Consider the following 11904-nt stretch of genomic DNA (forward strand, 5'->3'; position numbering starts at 1 on the left):
AATATATATTGTGAACAGCTGGGGTCCTAGGACCGATCCTTGCGGTACCCCACTAGTCACTGCCTGCCACTCGGAAAATGACCCGTTTATTCCAACTCTTTGCTTTATGTCCGCCAACAACTTCTCTATCCAAGTCAATACCTTGCCCCCAATCCCATGTGCCTTAATTTTGCACGCTAATCTCTTATGCGGGACCTTATCGAAAGCCTTCTGAAAGTCCAAATACACCACATCCACTGGTTCTCCCTTATCTATTTTACCAGTTACATCCTCAAAAAATTCCAGTAGATTAGTCAAGCATGATTTACCTTTTGTAAATCCATGTTGACTTTGTCCGATCCAGTCAGTGCTTTCCAAGGGCTCTGCTATTACATCTTTTATAATGGACTCTAGCATTTTCCCCACTACCGATGTCAAGCTTACCGGTCTATAATTCCCCGCCTTTTCTCTACCACCTTTTTTGAATAGTGGGGTAACATTAGCTACCCGCCAATCCATGGGTACCGTTCCAGAGTCTATCGAGTTCTGGAAGATGACCAGCAATGCATCTACTATTTCTAGGGCCACTTCCTTAAGTACCCTGGGATGTAGATTATCAGGCCCTGGGGATTTATCGGCCTTCAGTCCCATCAATTTTCCTAACAACATTACCCTACAAATACTGATTTCTTTCAGTTCCACCCTTTCATCAGACCCTATGTTCCCCAGCATCTCTGAGAGGTTATTTGTGTCCTCCTTTGTGAAGACAGAACCAAAATATGTATTTAGTTGGTCTGCCATTTCTTTGTTCCCCATTATAAATTCCCCCGATTCTGACTGCAAGGGACCTACGCTTGACTTCACCAATCTTTTTCCCTTCACATATCTTTAAAAGCTTTTACAGTCAGTTTTTATGTTCTCTGCAAGCTTACTCTCATATTCTATTTTCCCTTTCTTAATTAATCCCTTTGTCCTCCTTTGTTGAATCCTAAACTGCTCCCAATCCTCAGGATTATTGCTTTTTCTGGCCAATTTATGTGCCCTCTCCTTGGACCTTATGCTATCCCTAATTTCCCTTGTTAGCCACGGTTGGGTCACCTTTTTTGTTTTATTTTTATGCCAAACTGGGATGAACAAATTCTGTAGTTCATCCATTCGGTCTTTGAATGTTTGCCATTGCCTATCCACCGTCAACCCTTTGAGTGCCATTCCCCAATCAATCCTGCCCAACTCACTCCTCAGACCATCATAGTTTCCTTTATTTAAATTGAGGACCCTAGTCTCCGAGTCAACTACTTCATTCTCCATCTTAATGAAGAATTCGATAATATTATGATTGCTCCGACCCAAGAGGCCTCTTACAACAAGATTGCTAATTAATCCTTTCTCATTACATAATACCCAGTCTAAGATGGCCTGATCTCTGGTTGGTTCCTCAACATATTGGTCCAGGAAACCATCCCGTAAACACTCCAGGAATTCCTCCTCCACAGTATTGTTACTCATTTGGTTGGCCCAATCTATATGTAGATTAAAGTCACCCATGATGACTGCTGTGCCCTTATTGCACGCTTCTTTAATTTCTCTTTTAATGCCATCCCCAACCTCCGACTTACTGTTTGGAGGTCTATAAACCACTCCCACTAACGTTTTTTCCCCCTTAGTATTAGGGCAGCACGGTGGCATAGTGATTAGCACTGTTGCCTCACAGCGCCAGGGACCCGGGTTCAAATCCGGCCTCGGGTGACTGTCTGTGTGGAGTTTGCACATTCTCCCCGTGTTTGCGTGGGTTTTCTCCGGGTGCTCCGGTTTCCTCCCACAGTCCAAAGATGTGCAGGTTAGGTTGATTGGCCATGATAAAAGTTGACCCTTAGTGTTAGGGGGGATTAAATATGTGGGGTTACAGGGGGATAGGGCTTGGGTGGGATGGCTGTCGGTGTAGGGACCGGGTGCTAGGGTTTGGATGATCAGCCATGATCTCGTTGAATGGTGGAGCAGGCTCGAAGGGCTGAATGGCCTACTTATGTTTCTATTATTTCTCGATTCCACCTCATCAGAGCTAATATCCTTCATTAAAATTGTGTTAATCCCTTCTTTAACCAGTAATGCTACCCCACCTCCCTTTCCTTTTTGCCTATCTTTCCTGCATATCGAATACCCCTGGATGTTGAGTTCCCAGTCCTGGTCTTCCTTGAGCCACGTTTCCGTAATCCCAACCAAATCGTATTTGTTTACTTCTATTTGCGCAGCCAATTCATCCACCTTATTACAAATGCTCCTCACATTAAGACACAAAGCCTTCAGGCTTGTTTTTTTAACGCTCTTAGACCTATTAGAATTATTATTTACTGCGGCCATGTTTGATTTAAACCGTTGATTTCTCTGACTGCCACTTTTGTTTTTCTCCTTCCTATCTTTTGCTTTTATCCTTGTTTCCCTTTCCTCTGTCTCCCTGCTCAGGTTCCCAACCCCCTGCCATTTTAGTTTAAACCCTCCCCCACAGCACTAGCAAACACTCCCCCTCCGAAATTGGTTCCAGCCCTGCCCAGGTGCAAACCGTCTGGTTTGAACTGGTCCCACCTCCCCCAGAACCGGTTCCAATGTCCCAGGAACTTGAATCCCTCCCCCTGGAACCATTCCTCTAGCCACGTATTCATCTGAAGTATCCTTCTATTTCTACTCTGACTAGCACATGGCACTGGTAGCAATCCTGAGATTACTACCTTTGAGGTCCTGCTTTTAAATTTATCTCCTAACTCCCTATACTCCGCTTTTAGGACCTCATCCCGCTTTTTACCTATGTCGTTGGTGCCTATATGCACCACGACAACTGACTGTTCACCCTCCCCTTCCAAGATGTTCTGGAGTCGCTCGGAGACATCCTTGACCCTTGCACCAGGGAGGCAACACACCATCCTGGAGTCTCGTTTGCAGCCGCACAAACGCCTACCTATTCCCCTTACAATTGAATCCCCTATTACTATAGCTCTACCCCTCTTTTTCCTCCCATTCTGTGCAGCATAGCCACCCCTGGTGCCAGGAAGTTGGCTGTTGCTGCCTTCCTCTGATAAGCCACCCCACCCAACAGTACGCAAAGTGGTGTATCTGTTGGAGAGGGGGATGGCTACAGGGGACCCCTGCACTACCTGCCTGCACCTAGTACTCTGCTTGTTGGTCACCCGTTCCCTTTCTTCCTGTCCAACCTCTACCTGCGGTGTGTCCAACTCCGTAAATGTGTTATTCACGATGTCCTGAGCATCGTGAATGCTCCAGTATGTGTCCAATCGCAGCTCCAGCGCCGCAATGTGGTCTGTCAGTAGCTGCAGCTGGACGCACTTCCTGCACATGTAGTTGTCAGGGACACAGGAAGTGTCCCTGATTTCCCACATATCGCAGGAGGAGCAGATCATGGGGCCCGGCTGTCCTGCCATGACTTACCCTTTAATTAATTGAATTTAAATTAAATCAATCAATCCCACTAATTACACTACAGTTAACTGGTTTACCAACAGTCCCTGCTACACTAGAGAGACCTTAGAAACTATAAACCAGAGTTAAAGTTCTGAAAAAAAGAGAAATACTCACCAACCAAATACTCACCAACCAATCACTTACCTGCTTCCTGGTGACATCACACTTTGATTACTTTTTACCTCTCTCCCCTGCTGTTGAACTGGTCAGGCTGCTCCTGACTCACTGCCGCCGGTGTAACTGCCGCCGATGTAGGTCAAATGGCCCCTCAAGCATCACAGATATAGAATAAAGCCACACTCACACACCAGAGGCTGTCAGGTACAGAATCACCACCCACAATTCCATGACAGAAACTGACAGGTAAAGATTAAAACCTGGCACTCGGAAACCAGAATCTGACAGATATAGAGTAAAGCCCACCCTCGCACACCAAAGACAAACAGATAGAGAGTAAAATGCGTAAACACATCTCAGAGTATTACAGATATAGATTAAAACCCACAAACACATCACTGATTTGAATCTGCCGCCGCTTTTAACTGCCGCCGGTCACTGCCCCTTCACAGGTCCGATGCTCTGATCGGGCCTCACCTCTCAACTGCTGCCGATTTGAATCTGCCGCCGCTTTTAACTGCCGCCGGTCACTGCCCCTTCACAGGTCCGATGCTCTGATCGGGCCTCACATCTCAACTGCCGCCAGTTTGAATCTGCCGCCGCTTTTAACTGCCGCCGGTCACTGCCCCTTCACAGGTCCGATGCTCTGATCGGGCCTCACCTCTCAACTGCCGCCAGTTTGAATCTGCCGCCGCTTTTAACTGCCGCCGGTCACTGCCCCTTCACAGGTCCGATGCTCTGATCGGGCCTCACCTCTCAACTGCCGCCGATTTGAATCTGCCGCCGCTTTTAACTGCCGCCGGTCACTGCCCCTTCACAGGTCCGATGCTCAGACGAAGATCAGCCATGATCTCATTGAATGGCGGAGCAGGCTCGAAGGGCCGAATGGCCTACTCCTGTTCCTATCTCTATGTTTCTATACAGAGTAAAACACAAAAATACATCTCAGAGTATGACAGATACAGAGAAAAACACACATTCACATCCCAGAGTATGACATATACAGAGTGAACCCCCCACCGCACATCCCAGACATTTAGAGAATAATACCCTGACACACATCCCAGAGTACAACATTACAGTGCAAAACACACATTCACATCCCAGAGTATGGCAGATACAGAGTAAACCCCCCACCACACAACTAAGATTGTGATATTTACAGAGTAATACCCTGACACACATCCCAATGTATAACATTGCAGAGTAAAACACACACCCACATCCCAGAGTATGACATATACAAAGTAAACACCCCAACATACATCACAGATAATGACATTTACATGGAAAAACCTAACAAACATCCCATAATATAACATTTACAGAGTAAAACCCACACTCAACTCACAGAGACAGACAGATACATGGTAAAACCCACACTCACACCAAAGACTGAGAGATAAATAGTAAGTCCCACGTTCACATACCATAGACGAAGAGATAAAGAGTAAAACTTAAACACACATTCCAGAAACTAGTAGGTATTAATTCAAATACTCACACATTCAACAGAGACTAAAAAGTACATATTCCAACCCACTCGCACATACAAGAAACAAAAATGTACAAAATAAAGCCCATCCTAACAAACCAGACACTGAGAGGTACAAAGAAAAACACACACTCAGATATCAGAAACTGACAGAGACAGAATAATCTCACACTCACTCACCTGTGACTGACTGATACAGAAGAAACCCACACTCAATTACCAGAAGCTGACAGGTACATAAAAAAACACAACATTGCATAGCAGAAAAAGAAGGCAGTGAAAAAAACACTCACATAGTAGAGTTTGACAGATAAAGACAAAAGCCCAGACTCACGAACCAGAAACTTACAGATTCAGAGTAAACACTTTTTCAATAGCAGAAATTGACAGGTAGAAAGGAAAACCCACTCTCATCTATCTGAAACTGACTGGTTCTGAATAAAAGCAGTACTAGCATACAAGAGATCGATGGGTACAGAATAGAACCCACATTTACAAACCAAAGACTGACAGAAACAGAATAAAACCCATTCTCACAGAACAGTAATTGGAAGATGCAGAATAAAACCCACACTCATATATCAGAGACTGACTGGTAGAGTAAAATTCACATATCAGAAACTGACAGTTACAGTGAAAAACCCACATTCTCTCATCAGAAAATGACAGGTACAGAGTGAAACCCACATTCACCATCCATAGACTGACAGGTGCAGATTGAATCACACACTGACACAGAGTATCAGAGTGTGACAGACACAGAATGAGTCCCCCACACACATGCAATACCAGAAAATAATAGAGATACAATGAATCCCACACTGACACCGATTATTAAAGACTGACTGGTACAGAATGAATCTCACTCTCACACAAAGTCCAGAGATTGACAGAGAATGTACCTCACTGTCACATTTAGTACTAGACACTGACAAATACAGAATCAAATACACAATGACAAGAGTATCAGAGACATATATACAGAATGATTCTCACTTTCACACAAAGTACCAAAGACTGACAGGCACATAATTAATATAACAACCACATACGATACCAAAGATTAACAGACAGATAATAAATCTATCTCTCCCATAGTGTATCAGAGACAGACAGTTATATAATGATTCCCAAATTCTTATGCCGTGCCAGAGCTGACTGATATAGAATACAGCTCAGTCTCAAATACAGCATCAGAGACTGACAGACACAGAATGAATCTCACACTAACAGTATCAGAGTCAGACAGGTACAGAATGAATCCCACAATCATATACAGTACCAGAAAATGATAGAGACACAATGATCCCCACTCTGATACAGAGAATTAAAGACTGACTGATACAGAATGGATCTCACTCTCAAACATAATACCAGAGACTGAGAGATACAGAATGTATCTCACTGTCACATGGAGTATCAGACACTGACTAACACAGAATCAATCCCACTGTAAGAACCGGGTTTTTCTGGTCCTCGTCTTGAGTTCCGTAGTACGAAGAATTCCAGGCTCGAGGGTTCGGAGAGTTAAAACAACATCCTTTTATTCATTACTGTTCGGAGTGGTCATACAGCATATCGACAGTACATTCGTGTCCCGAGGGTCACACCGGGTTAGACACGTGGTGCCAGCATTTACGTCCCCGGGAGATGTCTGACCCTCTTGATGTTCCACACGCCTTCTGGCTAAGAGAGAGAATACCTGTGGGGAAGCCCCTATTATACCGTTGGACAAGGGTCACTACATCACTTCCCTGGCAACAAGCGTTCGCCAATAAGGGATCACTCAAGCCCTTTCGGTTTGACCATGATCTGGTCTTCAGTCTGGCAGGCAAGTCCTGACTTGCCTCACTGCTGTGGGCACCGAACAATGGCTAGTCAATCATTCTCTAGTCAGCAGTTAGGCTTTTTCAGTGGCCCTGATCTGGTCGTTAGCACTTTGTTAACAGTTGGCCTCAGGCTGAGGCAGATTCTTTCTGTTCTGCTAGCTTTTGCACTTTGCAAAGCTGGGGCTGCTTTTTAATTTAATCTAGACTTGTCTTGTGTGAAGCCATTTTGTGAGCCAATTCATTGCCCATTTTATTCCCATTTCCAAATCCAAACCATTTTTGTAAGCCAATTCATTGTCCATTTTATTCACGTTTCCACATCCCTCCCTTTGATTCTTTATACAATCTACAAGAATCATTATATACATGGTATCCTCTTGATAGTGCACTTTATCAAGAACATACCCCGTGGCTCCGTTTTGTTTGTGTTCTGGCCATGAACACAACCAAAAGGGTTTTAAGTTCGAATTTACAGATAACTGTGTAGTACCGAACAGTCTTCCTCTGGGGGTTCCCCCTGCTTTGCTGTGTCTACTTCTACCCTAATTCGGGAGAGGTGAGGGGGTATAGTAGCTCCTGCACGACTTATACAACATTTGATAATATTTACAAAAATAATAATTCCCAAAATTACACCATTTATAACAATCAAACCATACAGTAATTTCTGTCCCAATGTTTTCAGCCATGTATACCATCCTTCATCCCCTCCGGCTTCAATGAAGTCGGCCAGTTGATTTTTAATCTTGTCTATAGCGTCTTGGATATTTTGTCTCTCACTATTGACGTTTGTAATGCATTTGTCTCCTATAATCATACACACACCTCCCTCTTGTGCCAAGAGGTAGTCCAAAGCATATCGGTTTTGCATGCTAAAAAGACGTAGGGTTGCCATTTCCTTATTTATGGCGGTTAATGCTTTAATGGTGCTATTGCCCAGGAGGGTGATTCCGCACATTAGATAATTCCTATTCTTGGCTGCTATCACTCCTGCGCCCCCTCCCAATGATATGGCCGATAGAATACCCCACCCTACTGAGCTACCCAGTGTGGTCGGATCTCGCCAATCTACACAGAACTCCTCGGAGACTGCCTGGCATTTCCGTCTGGATGGTGTACTGGTGGGGCAGGGAACAGCTACGGGGGCGATTACTCCTACTGCGAAGAGAGAGGGGAGTTTTGACACTGCTGTTGTATACGTTCCATTGAGGAGGAACGCAAACCTGTGCTTTGCTCGGTAACATTTGACCTCCCGGTTATCAACCTTCGCAAACTGTGTATAATAATAGTTAAGAGGGTCATTTGAGTTCCCCCCAGACCCAGACAGCTGGAATGTATCAAATGGGAAGATCCATTTACCGGATGATACATGGGTCCCGTTACACTGGCCACAAATGAATTGTCTTCCTGCTGTGACATTAAAGCACCTTTGTTCCTTGCATGTACAGGTCAGCTGGCCCCTGTGTACCTGACAGTGGTGTCGGGCACATTGTTGCTGTATGCAGGTATTGTCCTAGGGGACAAGGGCATATACGCATCCCCATCCTTTACCCGTAAAACACAGGGGATAGCTACCTGACGTTGTGCAATTCTCACCCACGAGCCCTTGGCAACCGGGGTCTGTTGAGCTTATTAGCTGCACGCATTGCCCCCGAATGCCCTGGCTATATCGACCCGTCTGGCCCTTGCATGTCTGTTTCGTTGTGTCGGCGGTATATAGTGGGAGGGGTTGCCAACCTGGTGTGGCTTCAAACAAGGATTCCACTGATGTGGCCAGGGGGTAGCATACACTCCGGTTTCCGTGTATCTGTAGGTGGGTCCGATAAAATAAGTTATTCTCTATGCCTCCTACCCATGTTAGAAAAGGGGTAAAGGAGATGGCTAGCAATATGTTGATGGGAATCATGGTACACAATAAGTCCAATTTATTCTTCTGTTGGGGCTCCTGTCGTATCTCTTTTCACGTGTGACGCGTGTATCCAAGCCTTCTTTCCTTGTACTTTCACGGCTGCTCCTGTGGTCAACAGGATGACATACGGACCTTCCCACTTGTCTTCCAGGGGGGCTGGCTTTATTTTCTTTACCCAAACTTGTAGCCCGGGGACTAAACTGTGTCCTCCCGGCGGGGGTCCTTGCCAAGCTGCGCTGACCTGTTGGGAAGCAAAACTGACAGCATCTGTTAGATCTTTGCAATACTTTAGTACTGTGTCACTTAGAAGATGAATGTCAGCCCTACGTAGATCTATTGTTCCGGGAAGCGACATTGGTCTACCGGTAATGACCTCATAGGGGCTGAGTCCAGTGGTCCTATTCGGGATGGCTCGAATACTACATAGGACAAGGGGTAGGGCCTGAGGCCATGGCACTCCTTCAGAGTGGTACTTAGTGAGCCGTTGTTTAATTGTCCTGTTTGCTCTTTCCACTTGTCCCGATGATTGGGGGTGGTATGGGCAATGCAATGACCATTGTATTTGTAGTAGTCTGCAAAGTTCTTTTTCCCTTGTTTCATGGGGGCCGAAACACAAGGTCATTTTGTGGGTTCTATCGAATTCTGTTGTAACCGCCCACCCTGCCAATCGGGTTCCTTTTTTCACAAAGGATGACCCATCTGTGTAAAGGACCATTTCGGGATTGTGTATGGGTAGTTCCTGTGTCTCAGCCCTCTGCTGCTCAACTTTCAGCACTTTCTCGAGAGCCAGTTTCTTCCCTGAGATTTCCCTCGATCGATTACACTGTAGTTAAAAGTCTCGCTTGCTAAATACACCACCTTAGTCTTTCCATCTAATGGGCAGTCTTGGCATATTGTGTGGGGAAGACCGTTAATTCTGCTCCTGTATCCAATAGGCAGTCTGCTTCCAGTGGGGGTGAGTTATCTGTTTTTCCCATCAACAAAGTCATATAGAGGCTGTCCCTGGCTTGGGTGATTAAAGCTCTCAGTTGCCAAGGTACCTCTACCTTCGGGGGTTCGTTGGTGGGGTCTATTGGTTTTTTGAATGCTGTCGGACCATGCTGTCGAAGGTTTCCCTTCCGGTGGAGTTTGAGCTCCGGTACATTTTTACCATCGCCATCTCTCCAGGGCTAAGGGTCGGTGGGGAGGGGGTAATTGCCTGGGTGTCATACAGGCCGGCGGCACCCAGGGTCTGCCACGGATTTGTGCCGGGTTGATTATCTGGGACTGCCTGTCCTTGCCATTGTCCTCCCCCACCTCTTCCTCTACCCCTGTTGCCCACTCGGCATGTTCTAGCCCAGTGTCCCTCTTTCCCACATTTGTGGCAATTGCCTGGTTTCTTATCTGGGTTTTCCCAGGGGGGTGCAGAGTTTACTCGCTCCGGGGGGTTTAGTTTCATGGCTCGAAGCTTGGCACAGTGTTCTCTATCCTGGGTTATGGCTTGTTGGGTCAGGTCCGCAAAAGAAACTGCGTTTGTTTTCCAGTTTGCCATTGTTAATTTTACCAATTTTGCCAGGTCAGGTCTCAAACCATTCATAAAGGCGTTTTTCAATGGTTCATGGGTGCAGGCATCCACCTCTGCTTCGGTATTCTGTCCCATGCCAGAGTACTCTAACCACTGGTTGGCGAAACGACCGGCGAAGTCATTGGGGTCTTTTTTTTCTTTTTGACACAGGAGGCTATTTTGGACCAGTCTGGATTGGTCGGGCCCCTTTCCTGTAGCCAATTTCCAATGGCCGTCCACCCTTCTGTCCTATCGGCTTCTGCTTCTATCAGAGCTAGGTCAGGGGGGACTATTAGGACTGGTGGTCCTGGAGGTGGTACGGCGGGGGGTTGGGCTCCGACAGCTGGAGGTGGGTTGGCTGCTTGGTGCACCGCTAAGGCCACTTGGTGTGCTTGTCTGGCTGCGTTAAGTAGGGCGTTTGCTCATCTGGTGACGGCCATATTTACTATTGCCGTCAGGGCGGCCGACTCTCTTGCGCTAACTACTACTGCTATAACCTGGCATCCATCAAATGGGTGCAGGTTATAGATTGTCCTTTTTCTTTCCAGGAACTGCCAGGCTTTTACTCCGCTTTTCTTTGGATGCGGCATATCAGTTGCCCATTGATCTATATCTTTTGGGTTGGCCGGGTAGTAGGTATAAATTCGGAGATTTCGGCCGCCTACTTCATGTTTTTGTAACCTGATGGGGGCAAGGTGTGGGGGTGGTTTCTTGGTTATATCTTCTTCATCTGATGAGTCTGTAAGAGGTATTTATTATAGCAATATGGGCTTCGTTTGATCGGGGTTGGAGCGTGGGCTGTTCATATGCCGGAGGGGCTGTAGGGGGTGCTGCAGGATAGGTAGGGTACAAGGGCGTCGGGGTAATCGTCACCACTCCTGGGCTTTCCCTGTATGCCTCCCTTTCCTTCTTGGTTTTCGCCTTCCACTTTTCTGCTCTTTCGTTTGCTTTTTCAACGCATTTTTGGTGTTTCTCTAACTTGGTTTTGTATTTTGCTATCTGTTCATGGAGAGCTGTTTTTTGTTCTTTTTCTTTGGCCTCTGCCGCCTTCTGAGTTATTTCCCCTCTCTGCCTACACTGTTTCAAGGTGGCCAATACCCAGCCCGTTTTTCTTTTCCCTCCTTTCATACGGGTGGTCTTGCCCCATGCTCTTTTTATATCATCAAGGGACCATTGTCCTTTTGAGGCATCAAATTTTTGTTTGATCTTATATTCATGTTGTTTGACATCGAATGTACTTTCTATATACTGTTTGAGTTGGATTACTATTTCTTCTAATGTGGTCTCAGGAGGGTCTCTGCCTCCTTTTTCCGTCGTTGGTTTTCTACTTGGTTCCGTCGTGTTGCCACAGGTCCTAGACTTAACGAATAAGTTTAAAATAGACTAGAGTCGTCCCAGACTCCGCCACGTGCTAGCTAGCAATGGGACCTGTGCACAGGTCGTAGACTTAACGAATAAGTTTAAAATAGACTAGAGTCATCCCGGACTCCGCCACGTGCTAGCTAGCAATGGGACCTGTGCTCCGTTAACCGCCAGCCAGAGGGTATGCTACCCGGTTGGT

At 46.1% G+C, this 11904-nt stretch overlaps 1 pseudogene; it reads right to left on the minus strand.

Moving 5' to 3' along the window:
- Positions 1 to 5959: 5959 nt before the first annotated feature.
- On the minus strand, positions 5960 to 11560 carry LOC147083654 (syncytin-2-like; annotated as a pseudogene).
- Between the last annotated feature and the right edge of the window lie 344 nt (positions 11561 to 11904).

This window comes from Somniosus microcephalus, unplaced genomic scaffold (assembly GCF_052327205.1).
Source record: "Somniosus microcephalus isolate GS21.2 unplaced genomic scaffold, FLI_Smic_1.0 scaffold46, whole genome shotgun sequence".
In the NCBI taxonomy this organism is placed as follows: Eukaryota; Metazoa; Chordata; class Chondrichthyes; order Squaliformes; family Somniosidae; genus Somniosus; species Somniosus microcephalus.